This window comes from Salmo salar, chromosome ssa29, assembly GCF_905237065.1.
Source record: "Salmo salar chromosome ssa29, Ssal_v3.1, whole genome shotgun sequence".
Lineage (NCBI taxonomy): Eukaryota > Metazoa > Chordata > Actinopteri > Salmoniformes > Salmonidae > Salmo > Salmo salar.
This window is the reverse complement of record NC_059470.1, coordinates 14,825,284-14,844,291: the sequence shown is the minus strand read 5'-3', so window position 1 is coordinate 14,844,291 and position 19,008 is coordinate 14,825,284. Positions and strand designations below refer to the sequence as shown.

The following is a 19,008-nucleotide window of genomic DNA, read 5'->3' as shown; positions in this document are numbered from 1 at the left end:
TGCCCAGGCAATGTGCCAACCTGGCTACATCAGGGTCCTGCTCTTCATTGTGCTAGTGTGTTTGTAACTCCTGTCGATTTTGTGGTTGTCAAATCATCAAATAAAATCTCCAGGATATGAAGACGGTTGCATATATCCAAGCAATGCTCTGGCTTTGGTAGAAAAATACTCTCCAATATGTGTAACATATGTCTTTCTTGAGGGTATGTCAATCTGTTTGACAGTTTGTCAATCAAAGGAGCTGACTGACTGCTTGCATTTATGGAATGAAACCCTAAATGTCTCCTTTTCTATCAGCAGTTTAGAATGTGTTTCATTTAACTCTACTTAGCGTCTGCTGAGCTTCAATCTCCTCAAACCCATCATAGACAAAGGTCAGGCAGTTTTCCCTTTAAGAGAAAAAAATGGCATAGGCTTCTAAACCATCTTTAGACAAACACACACACACACACACACTCCATTGTATGGACACCAATCTTTTTATATTTGCTTTGAAAGAGAGGAATGAGGTGTTCTTGTGGAGCTTCCCACAAGAAAACAAACACATGGGCTACCCAGTACTTCTGGCTGTCACTCAGTCATACATTTCAAGGTGTTGCTGAGAGAAGAGAATATAAATAAGACGATTTTGCTGTGAAACTTCATATTATATCAGATGCAATTTTTGTTTCATACAAAAATGGGCATATATGTGCATATTAGTGATGTGTGGGTCAGCTGTTTGTCACCCGCCTGCAATTGCTATTAATACATCTGCCATTTCCTTGACTATATGTGATAAAGTGGAAATGTGATGCCCGCACTAACCGCAAATACAGAGAAAATGCGCTGTATGGTTAGAGATGGCGGAATAATTTTTTAGATAGGCTTATGTTTCTGCTTATAATTTCCATCATTTTGGTAGTGTCACGGTTGTCGTCTGGAATGGAGGACCAAAACGCAGCAGGAATGTGGATGCTCATCTTGTATATTTATTTAAATAACAAGAACACCAAAAGAAAATGAACAAGGAAACAGTCTTGTCAGGCACACTCAGCAAAACAAGAAACAATCTCCCACAAACACTAAACCAAACACATACCCATATATAGGACTCTCAGAGGCAACGAGAAAGCACCTGCCTCCAATTGAGAGTCCAACCCCCCATTAACCTAAACATAGAAATACAACCAACTAGACTAAACATAGAAATACATAAACAAGGAACAGTGCCCAAAAACCCCGGAATACATAAATCAAATCCCCTTCTACAAAAACACCACCCCGAACCGCATAAAACAAATACCCTCTGCCAAATATCCTGACCAAACTACAATAACAAATAACCCTTATACTGGTCAGGGCGTGACAGTACCCCCCCCCCAAAAGGTGCAGACCCCGGATGCACCTCATAAATAAACAAAACCCAAAACAACAACAAAAAAATCCCCCTAAACTACAGGGAGGGAAGGGAGGGTGGCTGCCGTCACCGACGGCACTTGTGCTCCACCCCCCCTCCCCAACCCACCTATACAGGTGGTGGTTCAGGCTCCGGCCTACTGTCCTCCAGAATGCAGACAGACTTAATCCGTTTCAGGCCGTAGGCAGACTCCCCTCGTTCCGGATCGTAGGCAGACCTCTTCCATTCCACACTGTCGGCAGACTCATTTGAAACACAGTTACTTATATTTAGTTCTGGATCATTAATAGACTTACTCAGTTCCGGGTCGCTGCCAGACCCCTTCGGTTCCGGGCCACTCTGGCGGATCCGGGGCAGACGGGCCACTCTGGCGGATCCGGGCAGACGGGCCACTCTGGCGGATCCGGGGCAGACGGGCCACTCTGGCGGATCCGGGGCAGACGGGCCACTCTGGCGGATCCGGGGCAGACGGGCCACTCTGGCGGATCCGGGGCAGACGGGCCACTCTGGCGGATCCGGGGCAGACGGGCCACTCTGGCGGATCCGGGGCAGACGGGCCACTCTGGCGGCACTGGCGGGCAGCTCTGGCGACTCCCCGACTGGCGGGCAGCTCTGGCGACTCCCGACTGGCGGGCAGCTCTGGCGACTCCCGACTGGCGGGCAGCTCTGGCGACTCCCGACTGGTGAGCGGCTGACGCACTAGATGCCTGATGCGTGGTACTGGTACTGTAGGTGTCAGCCTGGGAACACGCACCTCCGGGCTAGTGCGGGGAGCGGGAACAGGACGAGTCGGACTGGGCGGATGCACTGGAAGCCTGGTGCGTGGTGCTGGTACTGGACGTGCCAGACTGGGATTTCGCACTTTCGGGTCCGCACTAGAGACAGGAACTGGAAACACTGGGCCATGGAGGCGCACAGGCGGTCTTGATCTCACCTCCTGCACAACCCATCCTGGCTGGATGGAACTAGTAGCCCTGTACGAGCGGGGTGCTAGTACAGGGCGAACTGGGCTGTGCAGGGGCCTGATGGTTGCCGTGCGTAGAGCGGGCGTAGGGTAGACTGGTCCTAGGAGGCGCACCGGTGACCAGACGTGCTGCGCAGGCATCCTCCTACCAGGCTGGATGCCCACTCTAGCACGGCATCTGCGAGGGGCTGGAATAACTCGCACTGGACTGTGCGTGCGTATGGGTGAGATTGTGCGCACTTCCGCAAAACACGGCGCCCTCCACTCCATACGGTCCTCCATATAAACACGGGTAGCTGGCTTATGGCTCATCCTTGGCCCAGCCAAACTACCCGTGTGCCCCCCCCCCCAAAAAAAAATATTGGGGGTGTCTCTCGTGCTTCTCCCTCTGCGCGTACAAGGCCTCGTACATCCGCCTCTCCGCCTTGGCTGCCTCTATTTCCTCCCTTGGGCGACGGTATTCCCCAGCCTGGTGCCCAGGTCCAGCCCCAGTCCATCTCGAAATCCCTTTGCTCCTTAAAGTCCACCTGTTGCTCCTTCCTCTGCTGCTTGGTCCGTTTGTGGTGGCAGATTCTGTCAGGGTTGTCGTCTGGAATGGAGGACCAAAACGCAGCAGGAATGTGGATGCTCATCTTGTATATTTATTTAAATAACAAGAACACCAAAACAACAAAACAAAACGAACTCACGAACAACGAAACAGTCTTGTCAGGCACACTCAGCAAAACAACAATCTCCCACAAACACTAAACCAAACACATACCCATATATAGGACTCTCAATCAGAGGCAACGAGAAAGCACCTGCCTCCAATTGAGAGTCCAACCCCCCATTAACCTAAACATAGAAATACAACCAACTAGACTAAACATAGAAATACATAAACAAGGAACAGTGCCCAAAAACCCCGGAATACATTAATCAAATCCCCTTCTACAAAAACACCACCCCGAACCACTTAAAACAAATACCCTCTGCCACGTCCTGACCAAACTACAATAACAAATAACCCTTATACTGGTCAGGACGTGACAGGTAGGCTATTTGTCAACTTGTCTATAATTAGATACATTCAGCTTCCCTTCTGTCATTACTTGTTGCCCTAGAAGACTACAGTAAATAAACAGTTGCTCACCAGAATAATGTCATAAATTGATAGAATGAATGCTTCAATGCAGTTGACATTGGTAAAGTTTGTTTTTGCTTTCCTCTTCCACCTCTACTTCTCTCAATCAGCAAAGACATTTAGGGACCGGGTAGAAAATACAATAATTCCAAAAATACAGGAAGGATTTTCCATGCAAAATTTCCAAATGAGATCAGTTTGGCCGGTTTTAAGGAAATTAAAATCTGTTAAAACGACCCAACAGGTTTTTGATAAGATTTCAGACAGCTTGAATTAATATTTATGTGGTTGAAATACTATCAGCTTTTATGATGTTGATAAAGATAGCACCTTTACAGACGTTCCCTAACCGCACATTCATTCTCTCAAGATGCTAAAATAAATAAATAATATTTCTGTTCCTGAGTCAAAATTTACATTTGGTGTATCATTTTACTGCAATAACTGCTTAATTCTGCAGGAGTAAATATTATATTAGGCTATGTGAGAGGTTATGGACCTACAGTCAGTGTCCATATTTCATTTAGGATACTATTCCATTTAACCCATCGAAACAGTACAATTCCCTTGAAGTCCCAATCTTGTGACTGTCGAATTTGTATACCGCCTCAGAATCATCACACATAACATAGCCGTATAGCCATCACTGCTATCATCCTCTTTTAACACTTCACCAAATCTTTCCCAAACATTAGACCACTGTTCTGGCCCTCCCTTCTATTTATTTTCAACTCTCCATTTTGAAGATTTTCTGTTATTGAGTTATTCTTTTTGCCTCAGTGGATCGACGTTAACTTTTTCTTCCCAAGTTCCCAAAAGCATTTGGCGTGTATTTGGCGCACTACAGTTAGGCCCTAAAGCTTTTTTCATGACCCTAAACCTGCCAACCCCGTAGATATAATTGCCGGGACTGTGGGTTATGAGTCAACCCACTCATCACTAGTGCACATGTATTGGTCTTAAGTTCTTTCAATGACTGGTTCCGTAATGGACCACTCAGTGGCTAATAAAATTAACATTAATAAACATTAATGTTCATTAATGTTAATGAATAATCCAATTAACCATTTGTGAACTGTAACAAGTCAATTCAGAAGGAGTTTTGGTCTACTACTCTCAGCTTGGGTTCAAACAAGGCAGAGTATTGTTCCTCTCCAGACTACATTTGGCTCAGAGGGAAACGTTGACTCACCAGTATCTCTCCATCGAGGAGCTGCTGGAACCTTCACTGGGGTATTATGGGAAATTACTAATTGTGCCTTGTGTGTCTGCTAGCTAGGAGAACAACCTGTACAGGAGAGTGGGCCGCGGTCGGTGGCTGCCCAACCATAATTCCGCTCCTGTGTTATGACAGAAATTGTTATTTTTTTCTTCCTGCTAAGTGGGAGTAATTACATGGTCTGGAACCACCACAACCACAGCCAGTTTGCTTTCGTGACTCCCAAGCCCCCCCCCACACACACACACACACACACACACACTCCACCCAGCCCCACGGCCCTCTAAACTAATCAGGATGCAGGCTGCTCCTGCACAAAATCACACATTGGCTCAGAGCTCAGATCTGGAGGCATGGTCCATCACATTTCCTGGCCTTGGGAGCTTGGGAGTCACGAAAGCAAACTGGCTTTGCCAAACTTGCTGATTGGGAGAGGATCCTCTCTAGGCTATTGGAACTAGCTACGGTTTGCATTCAGTAGCAGCACGGCTAATTTCATGATGACGCATCACTTGGATTATGTGAAGTCATCTGGGTGGCCTCATTTAATTGTGTACCTTCATAAGAAGAACAATAATATTGCATCAGTCTTGGCTTGGAAAGTTGTCAACCCTCACTGCACATTTGGATGTGATATCATGATTAAAGTGTTTGATGAAACCAGACTTTACACAATACAACTGGTCCACATTGGGGCACAGAAGTTAAAACCTGTTTGGGATAGGGGGTGGTATTTTCACGTCCGGATGAAAAGTGTACCCAAAGTAAACTGCCTGCTACTCAGGCCCAGAAGCTAGGATATGCATATAATTGGTAGATTTGGATCGAAAACACTCTAAAGTTTCTAAAACTGTTAAAATTATGTCTGTTGAGGTGACAGTGTTTTCAATGGGATTTCTATGTGGATCTAGATTTCTAAGGCACTTGCATGCAGTTCCTATCGCTTCCACTGGATGTCAACAGTCTTTAGAAATTGGTTGATGTTTTTCTTTTGAGTAATAAAGAAGTATTGCTGTTCAGAACGAGGGTCGAGTCTAGTGTACTGTTGTGGTTGGGGCGCGCGACCTGAAAGCTCGCTCCACATTGTTTTCGTCCTGTATTGAACACAGTTTATATTAAATTTGAGCAATTATAAAAAAAAATGTTTTAATTATTTAAAATACCTAAAGTTGTATTAGGAAAATTGTTTGAAATGTTTGGATCAAGATTACAGGTAACCTATTAGATATTTTGTAGTCATGTTGCGCGAGTTGGAACCAGTGTTTTTCTGAATAAACGCGCCACATAAATGGACATTTTGGAGATATAACGACGGAGTTTATCGAACAAAAGGACCATTTATGATGTTTATGGGACATATTGGAGTGCCAACAGAAGAAGATCTTCAAAGATAAGGCATGAATTATATCGTTATTTCAGAGTTTTGTGTCGCGCCTGGCGGGTTGAATTATGATTGTCATGTGTTTGTTTGATGGGGTGCTGTCCTCAGATAATAGCATGGTTTGCTTTCGCCGTAAAGCCTTTTTGAAATCTGACACGGTGGCTAGATTAACAAGAAGTTTGGCTTTAATTTGGTGTATTGCACTTGTGAATGTATGAAAGTTAAATATTTTAATATTATTTTTTTAATTTCGCGCTCTGTAGTTTCACCGGATGTTGTCGAAATGTTCTGCTAGCCGAACCCCTATCCATCCCAAACAAGTTTTAAAGATAGGACCTTGTTTTTGCTTCATTGTAGGACATATATTACCAACATGCAGTAGACTGTTGCAGAGTTTATTTGAGGGTTTTGGAATTTGTTCATTCCATTGGCTTGCCGTGCACCTGCATCAAGTCACTCTTTGGGATTTAGCTCCCTTGTGTTTTCCCAGAACCTTCTTGTGGTTCAGCAATACTTCTTCATGCCATTTTTCCACATGAAGAAGATGAAGAGTTATACCCCTCTTCTCCATCACAGCGGATCTAAGCAAGTGGAAAATACCTTTTGATGAAGTCATCCAATATCATTCTGTGATATGTGTTTTTTATGGCTATTGAGGAGAGCTTGTGGGCTTAAACAGCTGACCTGCTTATTAGCTTCAGACTGTACATTCCTCCTCTGGGATGGATGAGGTTGAAGACTCCCAGCATGGGTTAAACCATGGCCCTGCAGTCTGGGCCTGCCTGGAGGGTTTTCTTTGGCACGGTTCTACTCTGGGGTGGAATGTGGTTCAGCCATAGAAATAGGATGTGTAGAACTCCTATAGTATTTAGTCATCTCAGCACCCAGAACCTATAGTATTTAGCAACTGTGGCTGTTTTAGATACCGCATATGTAGTTGAGAGTGAGAAATTATAATATGAAAAATCCCACTTGGTATAGTAGTATCAGGCTTCTTCAGTCACAGATAAGAGAGTGATTCATTGGAAAGTTGACCATGTCAAAGCCATGCACCTTCTGTGTTGTCATCCCCCCCAAACCTACCAGCAATTTGTTCTGGCACCAGGAAGGCAACTTAGAAACAGTGAATGGTGGGAAAAATACACATGCCTGCTTCCTTCCTGTCTGACCAGGAACAAAAGAAAAGTGAAACAGTTTGTAGGGAAAAGTAGCCATTACTCTTCTACTCGTGAACATGATAAAATAATATGAGGTGGAATTTTTAATGTAAAAGTGTGATAAGGAATCAGGCTCTGTTGGCCATTGGAATCAAACTAATTATTCTTTCAGTTAATTTCATACCCAATATCAAATCCAATTTCCCCAGCCTAATACATTTCTTATTGGATTATTGCAAGATCCATAGTAGCCTCTCAATTAGCAATGGCATAGTCATTCAGCAACCCACACAGGATATGGAGCCATATATTCAAATCCAATAATCCACATTTATTGTCCTCCATACAATAATCAGCCTCTGGCCAGTCTGAAGTGTTTCCACTTGGCTACTCTGAAGTCAGCGAGGGTCAGCAGTGCAGTCTAAACAGTGCAAAGTAGAAAACTCTGCTGTCTCCAAAATGTTAACATTTTGATCCTCCAAAGGACGATAAATCCCTTGAATTCCAGCTGTTTGTAAACTACTCGCCCCATAGACTCATGATCCATTTATTTTGTATGCTCAAGTAAATACACTACATGATCAAAAGTATGTGGACACCTGCTCATCGAACATCTCATTCCAAAATCATGGGCATTAATATGGAGTTTGCACTCTTCTGGGAAGCCTTTCCACTAGCTGTTGGAACATTGCTGCGGGGACTTGAACCACAAGAGCCTTAGCGAGGTCAGGCGATTAGGCCTGGCTCGCAGTCGGTGTTCCAATTCATGCCGAAGGTGTTCGATGGGGTTGAGGTCAGGGCAGGCCAGTTAAGTTCTTCCACACCGATCTGGACAAACCATTTCTGTATGGACCTCGCTTTGTGCACAGTTGCATCACTCCAGAGAACACATTTTCACTGCTCCAGACTCCAATGGCAGGGAACTTTACACCACTCCAGCCAACACTTTGCATCATGCGGCCGCTCAGCCATGGAAACCCATTTCATGAAGCTCTCAACAAACAGTTCTGGTGCCTACATTTACATTTTAGTCATTTAGCAGACACTCTTATCCAGAGTGACTTACAGTGGTGAGTGCTTATATTTTCATACTTTTTTTCATACTGGTCCCTCATGGGACTCAAACCCACAGCCCAGGTGGCGTTGCAAGCACCATGCTGTACCAACTGAGCTACACAGGACTGTGCAGATGTTGATTCTCAGCAGTCCCATTCTGTGAGCTTGTGTGGCCTATCACTTCGTGGCTGAGCCGTTGTTGCTCCTAGATGTTTCCACTTCACAATAACAGAACTTACAGTTGACTGGGGCAGCTCTAGTGGGGCAGAAATTTGATGAACTGAATTGTTGGAAAGGTGGCATCCTGTAACGGTGCCACGTTGAAAGTCCCTGAGCTCTTCAGTAAGGCTGTTCTACTGCCAAAGTTTGTCTATGGAGATTACATGGCTGTGTGCTCGATTTTATACACCTGTCAGCAACGGGTGTGGCTGAAATAGCTGAATCCACTAATTTGAAGGGGTGCCCACATACTTTTGTATATACAGTATAGTGTATATATGATGTATGTTAATGTGGATTTTTCATTGTCAGATATGAAATGGTCTGAGGAGATGTTGGTCTGTTATGATGAACAGCACTACACTGGATATTCCATAGTGTCACTATAAGCTACAAAACCTTACCAGGGGGTACTAGTAAGATTCCTCAAGACAGTATTTTTATTTTTATAAACAGCTATCATCAAAACCTTCTGTGTTTTCAGTGCACTGATCATAAATAACACAGTTAATTTATTAGTGATTGAGCGGGTTGTTCCCTAACCAAACAATAACACAGACTCCTGTCAAACTTCACACTTTTGCGGCAGCGCTGTGTTTTCTGAGCATTAGCAGAATGTTTTTGCCACACCGAGAGAGGCGGTCTACCCCGCATTTGTCCTCCAGCCTGACAGCTGTGTTGAAAGGTGCTCAAACAGGCATGGCGGTTTGTTTAGAGGAGGAAGCTGTTTCTATATGGAAATGTCTTGCAGGTGCTAGACTGCCAGCGTTGTAGACCCTGACCCCATGTTTGACTTCTAGTGGCAGACCAAGCAGAGCTGTGTTTGAGGTCTGCTTGAAAGAAGTTACATGTAGGTCTACGTTATGACAACTCCTCTACAAGGGATAACATACGTAATACCCCACATTGCAGTAAAGAAATAGCAAGGATCTGTCAATGTAGGCCAAACAGTGTTCCAATGTTAAATCATCGTAATATGGAGGGTAGATGGATTAATAAACTATAGTTGCCCTATTTTAGTTTGATTTAGATACTTTAGTCCCTCCAACATGCTATTTACCGCAAATCAAGCTCATGTTTCACAAAAAAACGTAAAAAAATAGTTGTCTTGAGATGGTTTGTATGTAAGTCTGAGATATATTTGTTGTAATTGCACCTCCTTTCTGTCTACTATCTCAGCCCCTCCCCCATTCTCTCCCTCGCTTCCAGAGTGAGGAAATGTGAGCGTAAGGCACAGAAAAGGACTGTTGAGATTGCAAGAGAAAAAGAAAAACAACAAGTAAAAGTAATTTCCTCAAGGAGGAGGGGAAGGGAGCACAGTTTGCCTCAGTCTTTCATCTTATAATTATTCTCTGATTACCGCTTAGTCTTTTCATTATCTATCTCCGGAAGGCAGGACATAGTCCCACTTGTTTGAATGCAGTTGCAGTGTTGGTTTCTTTCACTCTGAATCCCACTTTTCAGTATTATAACTGGAGCATGTTCGACAGGAGTTGGGAAAGACGCCATGTGGTCCCGCTAGTCAGGTTTTGGCTGTACAACACCTGGATCTGTGTGAGTCTGTGTGCCAATATGACATCAGATGTGGATATAGGGCTTTACCTTGCTCTGGTTTATCTCTTCCTTTCGCTCTGTGGGTTGTGTCACTACTCAGTAGAGCAAGTGACAGCTGTGGTGGAAGCAACCATGCGATATGGATGAAAATTACAGCCCTATATCCAGGGGTTTTAAAGCCAGAGCAGAAAACATGTAGCAAAGCATCTGGGATGTTCTCTACATTTCCCCCAATCATAACACAATGAAATACATAGGTTTGGGAATTCTTTCCTCATTGGCTGCGATCTACTGTGCATCTGTTGCAAATGGCTAAGGAACAGATCAACATTTACTGGGGGGAGGGATGGCCCAAAATAGGGGAGGGTTGTCAAACTGATTTTTTTTGCTTTGGGGAGGGTTCTGTTTTTTTTAATCCAGCACAGGGGAAGGTTGTGTGTTTTTTCCCTGGTTTACATTCTCTATTCTAATCGTATTTTCCCTATAAACAATATCTTGACTTACTTTTGATATTACCTTAATACAGTTTACAAATGTTTGTGAAGGTTTGGTGTGGCTATTATTAAGCTTTAGCTACTGGAGGTCTATGAAATGAAGGCAGTGCGCCCCGGCGCTCCAACTGACTCCGACAGTTTAACTTGAGGAAGACTGTTTCAGTTACTCCTATAATCTAACAATATCATGCTTATCTTTATACAAAATATTTGTATATATGTATGAATTACCCTCCTCCTGTATGGCTATATCTGTACAGCAGACGCAGTAGCCATCTGACATAAAGAAATGCATATATCTATGGGGTTTGGCCTAAGCTTCTCTTCCATTATGCAGACTAATATATACAGTTGAAGTCGGAAGTTTACATACACCTTAGCCAAATACATTTAAACTTAATTTTTCACAATTCCTGACATTTAATCCTAGTAAAAATTCCCTGTCTTAGGTCAGTTAGGATCACCACTTTATTTTAAGAATGTGAAATGTCAGAATAATAGAGAATGATTTATTTCAGCTTTTATTTCTTTCATCACATTCCAAGTGGGTCAGAAGTTTACATACACTCAATTAGTATTTGGTAGCATTGCCTTTAAATTGTTTAACTTGGGCCAAACGTTTCGGATAGCCTTCCACAAGCTTCCCACAATAAATTGGGTGAATGTTGGCCCATTCCTCCTGACAGAGCTGGAGTAACTGAGTCAGGTTTGTAGGCCTCCTTGCTCGCACACGCTTTCTCAGTTCTGCCCACAAATTTTCTATGGGATTGAGGTAAGGGCTTTGTGATCACCACTCCAATACCTTGACTTTTGTCACGAACGTCGTTGGAAGCATACTTGGACCAAAGCGCAGCGTGATCTGGGTTCCACATGTATATTAACCTCTTGGGGCTATGTGGGACGCTAGCGTGCAACCCGTGGTGCACCCTATCAACAGCAGGTGCATTTCAAGAGCGGCAAATTTGAAACCAAATAAATGTCAAAATTCAAATTTTTCAAACATACAACTATCTTACACCCTTTGAAAGATAAACATCTCCTTAATCTAACCACGTTGTCCGATTTCAAAAAGGTTTTACGGCGAAAGCATAAAGTTAGATTATGTTAGGAGAGTACATTGACAATAGCTGTGTGTAATGTTTTGTCAATTCAAAGACAGGCGTCACCAAAACCATAAAACCAGCTAAAATGATGCACTAACCTTTGACAATCTCCATCAGATGACACTCCTAGGACATTATGTTAGACAATGCATGCATTTTTAGTTCTATCAAGTTCATATTTATATCCAAAAACAGCGTTTTACTATGGCGTTGATGTTCAGGAAATCGTTTCCCTTCAATAACCGGCAGTCAAGTCAGCACCACAAATTAAATAATTAAAATTAGAAAACATTGGTAAAATATTATATTGTCATTTAAAGAATTATAGATTTACATCTCTTGAACGCAATCGACTTGCCAGATTTAAAAATAACCTTACTGGGAAATCACACTTTGCAATAATCTGAGCACTGCGCCCAGAAAAATACGCTTTGCGATACAGACAAACGGCCATGTTGGAGAGATCTAAAATCGAAAATACTATGTAAATAATCCATTACCTTTGATTCTCTTCATCAGATGTCACTTCCAGGAATCCCAGGTCCATAACGAATGTAGTTTTGTTCAAAAAAGCTCATCATTTATGTCCAAAAAGCTCCGTGTTGTTAGCACAGGATCTAAGCCCGCCGGACTTCACTTCATGAACGAGGGGAAAAAATATATTTACGTTCGTTCAAACATGTCAAACGTTGTATAGCATAAATCATTAGTGCCTTTTTTAACCAGAACATGAATAATATTCAAGGTGGACGAATGCATTCTCTTTTAAAACGAATTGGAACGAGGGTACCCAACATGACCTCGCGAGCCAGAGTCTAATCGGCCATCACCGTTCCAAGGCTCTTGTTCGGTCAGATCTCATAGTAGAAGATTCAAAACACTTTGTAAAGGCTGGTGACATCTAGTGGAAGCAATAGGAAGTGCCAAAACATTAATCAGCCCCTGTGTGTTTCAATGGCATAGGCTTAAAGGTAATTCAACACATCATGTATCCACTTCCTGTCAGAAAATGTCTCAGGGTTTTGCCTGCCAAATGAGTTCTGTTATACGCACAGACACCATTCAAACAGTTTTAGAAACTTTAGGGTGTTTTCTATCCAAAGCCAATAATTATATGCATATTCTAGTTTCTGGGCAGTAGTAATAACCAGATTAAATCGGGTACGTTTTTTATCCGGCCGTGTAAATACTGCCCCCTAGCCCTAACAGGTTAGGCAGCCATTTCCCCACTCTGTTTTGTGGGATCTTGTTTTGTTTATGTGTAGTTGCCTGTGAGCACTCCATAGCTTCACGTGTTCGTTTATTCTTTATTGTTTTTTGAGAGTTTCATTTAACCTGTTGGGGCTAGGGGGCAGTATTTTCACGGCTGGATAAAAAAAACGTACCCGATTTAATCTGGTTACTAATCCTACCCAGTAACTAGAATATGCATATACTTATTATATATGGATAGAAAACACCCTAAAGTTTCTAAAACTGTTTGAATGGTGTCTGTGAGTATAACAGAACTCATATGGCAGGCAAAAACCTGAGAAGATTATGTACAGGAAGTGCCCTCTCTGACCATTCCTTGAGCTTCTTGACTCTTTTTATTGAAAACTTAGGATCTTTGCTGTAACGTGACACTTCCTACGGCTCCCATAGGCTCTCAGAACCCGGGAAAAAGCTGAATGATGTCGAGGCAGCCCCTGGCTGAAAAACATTAGCGCGTTTGGATAGTGGTCGGTCAGAGTACTATGAGACTGAGGCGCTTGCACGAGGCGACCCCATGTTTTTATTTTCTCTCTCTTTGTACTAAAACACAGATTCCCGTTCGGAATATTATCGCTTTTTTACGAGAAAAATGGCATAAAAATTGATTTTAAACAGCGGTTGACATGCTTCGAAGTACGGTAATGGAATATTTAGAATTTTTTTGTCACGAAATGCGTCGTGCGCGTCACCCTTCTTTACACTTCGGATAGTGTCTTGAACGCAACGAACAAAACAGAGGATATTTGAACATAACTATGGATTATTTTGAACCAAACCAACATTTGTTATTGAAATAGAAGTCATGGGAGTGCATTCTGACGAAGAACAGCAAAGGTAATAACATTTTTCTTATAGTAAATCTGACTTTGGTGAGGGCTAAACTTGGTGGGTGTCTAAATAGCTAGCCCTGTGATGCCGGGCTATCTACTTAGAATATTGCAAAATGTGCTTTCACCGAAAAGCTATTTTAAAATCGGACATAGCGAGTGCATAGAGGAGTTCTGTATCTATAATTCTTAAAATAATTGTTATGTTTTTTGTGAACGTTTATCGTGAGTAATTTAGTAAATTCACCGGAAGTTTGCGGGGGGTATGCTAGTTCTGAACGTCACATGCTAATGTAAAAAGCTGGTTTTTGATATAAATATGAACTTGATTGAACAAAACATGCATGTATTGTATAACATAATGTCCTAGGTGTGTCATCTGATGAAGATCATCAAAGGTTAGTGCTGCATTTAGCTGTGGTTTGGGTTTATGTGACATTATATGCTAGCTTGAAAAATAGGTGTCTGATTATTTCTGGCTGGGTACTCTGCTGACATAATCTAATGTTTTGCTTTCGTTGTAAAGCCTTTTTGAAATCGGACAGTGTGGTTAGATTAACGAGAGTCTTGTCTTTAAAATGGTGTAAAATAGTCATATGTTTGAGAAATTGAAGTAATAGCATTTCTAAGGTATTTGAATAACGCGCCACAGGATTCCACTGGCTGTTATGTAGGTGGGACGATTTCGTCCCACCGACCCTAGAGAAGCTAAATATGATCCCCAATCAGAGACAACGATAAACAGCTGCCTCTGATTGGGAACCATACCAGGCCAACATAGAATAGAATAACCTAGATTACCCACCCTAGTCACACCCCGACCTAACCAATATAGAGAATAAAAGGCTCTCTATGGTCAGGGCATGACAACTTTGTTGTCCTTAAGCCATTTTGCCACAACTTTGGAAGTATGCTTGTGTCCATTTGAAAGACCCATTTGCGACCAAGCTTTAACTTCCTGACTGATGTCTTGAGATGTTTCTTCAATATATCCACATAATTGTCCTCCCTCATGATGCCATTCATTTGGTGAAGTGCACCAGTCCTTCTTGCAGCAAAGCACCCAACAACATGATGCTGCCACCCCTGTGCTTCATGGTTGGGATGGTGTTCTTCGGCTTGCAAGCCTCCCCCATTTTCTTCCAAACATAACGATGGTCATTATGGCCAAACAGTTATATTTTTGTTTCATCAGACCAGAGGACATTTCTTCAAAAAGTATGATCTTTGTCCCCATGTGCAGTTGCAAACCGTAGTCTGGCTTTTTATGACGGTTTTGGAGCAGTGGCTTCTTCCTTGCTGAGTGGCCTTTCAGGTTATGTCGATATAGGACTCGTTTTACTGTGGATATAGATACTTTTGTACCTGTTTCCTCTAGCATCTTCACACGGTCCTTTGCTGTTGTTCTGGGATTGATTTGCACTTTTCTCACCAAAGTACATTCATCTCTAGGAGACAGAACGCGTCTCCTTCCTGAGCGGTATGACGGCTGCGTGGTCCCATGGTGTTCATACTTGCGTACTATTGTTTGTACAGATGAACGTGGTACCTTCAGGCGTTTGGAAATTGCTCCCAAGGATGAACCAGACTTGTGGAGGTCTACAATTTTTCTTTCTGAGGTCTTGGCTGATTTCTTTTGATTTTCCCATGATTTCAAGCAAAGAGGCACTGAGTTTGAAGGTAGGCCTTGAAATACATCCACAGGTACACCTCCAATTGACTCAAATGATGTCAATTAGCCTATCAGAGGCTTCTAAAGCCATGACATCATTTTCTGGAATTTTTCAAGTTGTTTAAAGGCACAGTCAACTTAGGGTATGTAAACTTCTGACCCATAGGAATTGTGATACAGTGAATTATAAGTGAAATAATCTGTCTGTGAACAATTGTTGGAAAAATGACTTGTGTCATGCAGAAAGTAGATGTCCTAATCGACTTGCCAAAACTATAGTTTGTGAACAAGAAATTTGTGGAGTGGTTGAAAAACGAGTTTTAATGACTCCAACCTAAGTGTATGTAAACTTCCGACTTCAACTGTAAATGTGGCTCATTTGGCCAGCATCCCTCGTTTATCGCACCAGGTTGCATCTGAATGCATGTTGGTGTCCGTAATATTTTTTTTTTTTTAAGTCGGTTAAATTCAAATCTTTCCTGTCATGTTGTCTGGTGCAAAACATTGTATAGGCAGGGAGAGTGGTCAGCGCACTCTCAATCATCTGGCCAGGAGCCCTGCGTGGCATCGACTCTGCCACAAAGCATGCTGAAGTGACAAAGACGATTTCCACAATTTTAAACACATGGTCGTTAACATTATTTTGAGTTAATTCTATGAGCGGGGAGGGTGTTCCGTTTATTTAACAGTACAAGGGAAGGGTCATGTGAAAATATTTTTTATGTTGGGTAGGGCTGTCATTTTTTTTTATGACACTTTCAGTTGGACCAGCCCACCGCCCCCCAGTACATGTAGATCTGTCCCTAACGTGTCCTCTCTATCTATGTATCATGGCCAGCATTCCACACCTGCTGTCCACACTGTCACTAAACTAAAGATTGCTAAATCTACATGTATAGTACACTACCTCAAGCACGCTCTATGTCCAGGAGCAGCAGTTGGTTAGAAGACATTAAGCACTTCCTGCTTTTCCCTCTTGATATCCTGCTTTAGCAACCTGTAAATGTTGCATCAGCTTCTAATGTTTCTACAGTCAGCGCTTTGCAAGAGGCTGGATCAGTTCTGCCCTGACGCCAAATTGCTTTTGGAGCCTCAGAATGTCATCTCCGTTCAGAGAAATTAGTGCTGTGATACATAGACACACAATGGCCTCTCTCTGAGCTGAGAGAGTTGGAGCAGATCAGGCCTGGGTTTGGCTGTTGGATGTCTGAGGGTCTGCAGTCCTCCTCAGCGAAGATTTACGAAGTGAGGAGAGGCGAGGGGGAGGGATTGTGTGTCCTTGGAGCAGACACGGAGGCCTTTTTTTTTCTCGAGGCCCTGAGGATATTAGTGTTGTTTTGGGGGTATGTGTCAGAAGGGCCAGAGGACACGTGGTGCTGCTCATGCTCAGTGAGGAGCAGGCTGTTTGGGAGAGAAAAGTCATGCTAGTCGTTCTAAAACTCCCACAGTTTCCTGCCCTAGTATGCACATTGTAAGCGAAGCACCAGGTTCCATTGTACTCGGGCTTGTATGGTGACGTAGCTGCTTCCTGTAGTGAAGGCCTTGGTGACAGGCAAGCTGATGCACTGCACTGCAATCTCAGCGTCCACTTATTCAACTCAAGATGGGAGAGACTTAGTATTCTCCCACAAATCCCATTAAACTTTCTCTGCCCTTATTAGGACTCAGTCTTCCAAAAATGAGATATAAAGGCCATATGGTTTTATAGAGCCATTGTAACCCAATACTGGCCTAGATGCTGACAGCAGGTTCTGTCTCTCTATTTTGGGTCGTTTTGCTGTCCTTATCAATTACGTTAGAGCCCCTACACACAGTACACAAAAGCCTGGCCGCTGGTTTCGACATCTGAAATCATAGAGCATTTCTTATTACAGTGCCTTCAGAAAGTACTCATATACCCTTGTCTTATTCCACATGTTGTTTTGTTACAGCTTGAATTCACCCATTTATACGCAATACCCAGTAATGACAAAGTGAAAACATGTTTTTAGAAATGTTTGCAAATTTATTGAAAATGAAATACAGAAATATCAAATTTATGTTAGTATTCACACCCCTGAGTCAATACATGTTTGAATCACCTTTGATAGCAATTACAGCTGTGAGTCTAAGCGCTTTGCACACTTGGATTGTACAATATTTGCACATTATTATTTTTTGAATTCTTCAAGCTCTGTCAAGTTGGTGCTTGATTCCATAGATTTTCAAGACGATTTAATTCAAAACTACAACTAGTCCACTCAGGAACATTCAATGTCGTCTTGGTAATAGTGCTGAGCGGTTAAGCGAAAGTCTGGTTATTATTTTGTTTTTTAAACAACTAATTGACTGATTTTAATTCCATTTCATTCCATTTATTTTCTGTGAGCTCAATGCGCAGTTTCTGTAGAGGTAAATCAGATCCAGCCTGAACTGTGCAATGTTGTAGTTTCCAACAGGCCAATATTCTACATAGTTTAGCACAGAAAACGTAGTACAGTAATTAACTTTAATTCCCATAATCCATTGCGCCGGCCTGCTTGTCCAGTATGTGTGGAGCATTGAGCTATAATAAGAATGGTTTGGAATGGAGACAGAGAAGAGAGAATGAGCGATCGAGAGGGATCGAAAACAGATGCTTTGCGAGGTATCTCTACCTGAAAATACATGATCTAAGTGATTGATAGTTGGTATTCAGCAATCATAAAAGTTTGCCTTATTTACTTTGAAGAACTACTAAAATAATGACAGAATAGGCAGCAGCTCTATAGAGATGAGATGATGACTTGGAATGAAATAATAAAGGTATCAAATAAAACCAATATTTTCTTAAAGTATAGTAATGTGAATAAATGATGGTTAATAAGTGATAATATATATATATATTTTTTACTTGTATTAATTGTTTTATTCTGTGTTGTTACAGCATTCAACCCACATAATGCATAGTGCATTTAATGTCTAAGAAAAGAATCAAAATCGAAATCAATATTTTTTTTTTTAACCATCGGACAGAAACCGAACCGACCTCAAAGAGCACTAATCGTTTAGCACCAATAGAGGTGCATGGGTAAAATCACTGAGGAAGCCAAGCCAAGCCAGTAAAAAAAGCCATATTACAACGTATGTTGTGATAATTGCTTTGTTTGTTCTATAACCCATTTGTTCATACACCACTGTGATATACAATAAGGCCGTAACACCAAAAAGACAATAGTCACATAGTGGCGGAATAAATTAAACTACACATACGTTTATTTCATCACAAAACTGTAGAGCAACATCTGTCTGGTGAAGTCCACAAAGAAAATATTGCATGTAACATGCATGTAACATGTTATATCACCTGCAACGTGGTCAAGTAAGTTCATGTTTTCAACAGTTTAGAAAACTGCAACCGATTTAGTCCCACAGAGTTACAGCAAGTCAGCACAAAGACAACAGGAGTACTTCCTCCGCTATTCCAGCACCATTTCAACTTAAACATTTAAACATAATCAAATCAACAAGGCTATATATGCTTATTTTAACACACTGAAAACAAACTTAAAGATTCCCAAAATAATTTAGCCCAATCAATGTTTGTAAATATCATGTGGCTTAC

At 42.1% G+C, this 19,008-nt stretch overlaps 1 protein-coding gene across 1 annotated transcript in view; it reads left to right on the top strand.

The window, feature by feature from the left end:
• The window catches only part of LOC106590201 (F-box/LRR-repeat protein 7), a 46,867-nt gene that overhangs the window by 5,259 nt on the left and 22,600 nt on the right, over positions 1–19,008 (top strand). The gene's annotated exons all lie outside the window — the stretch shown is intronic.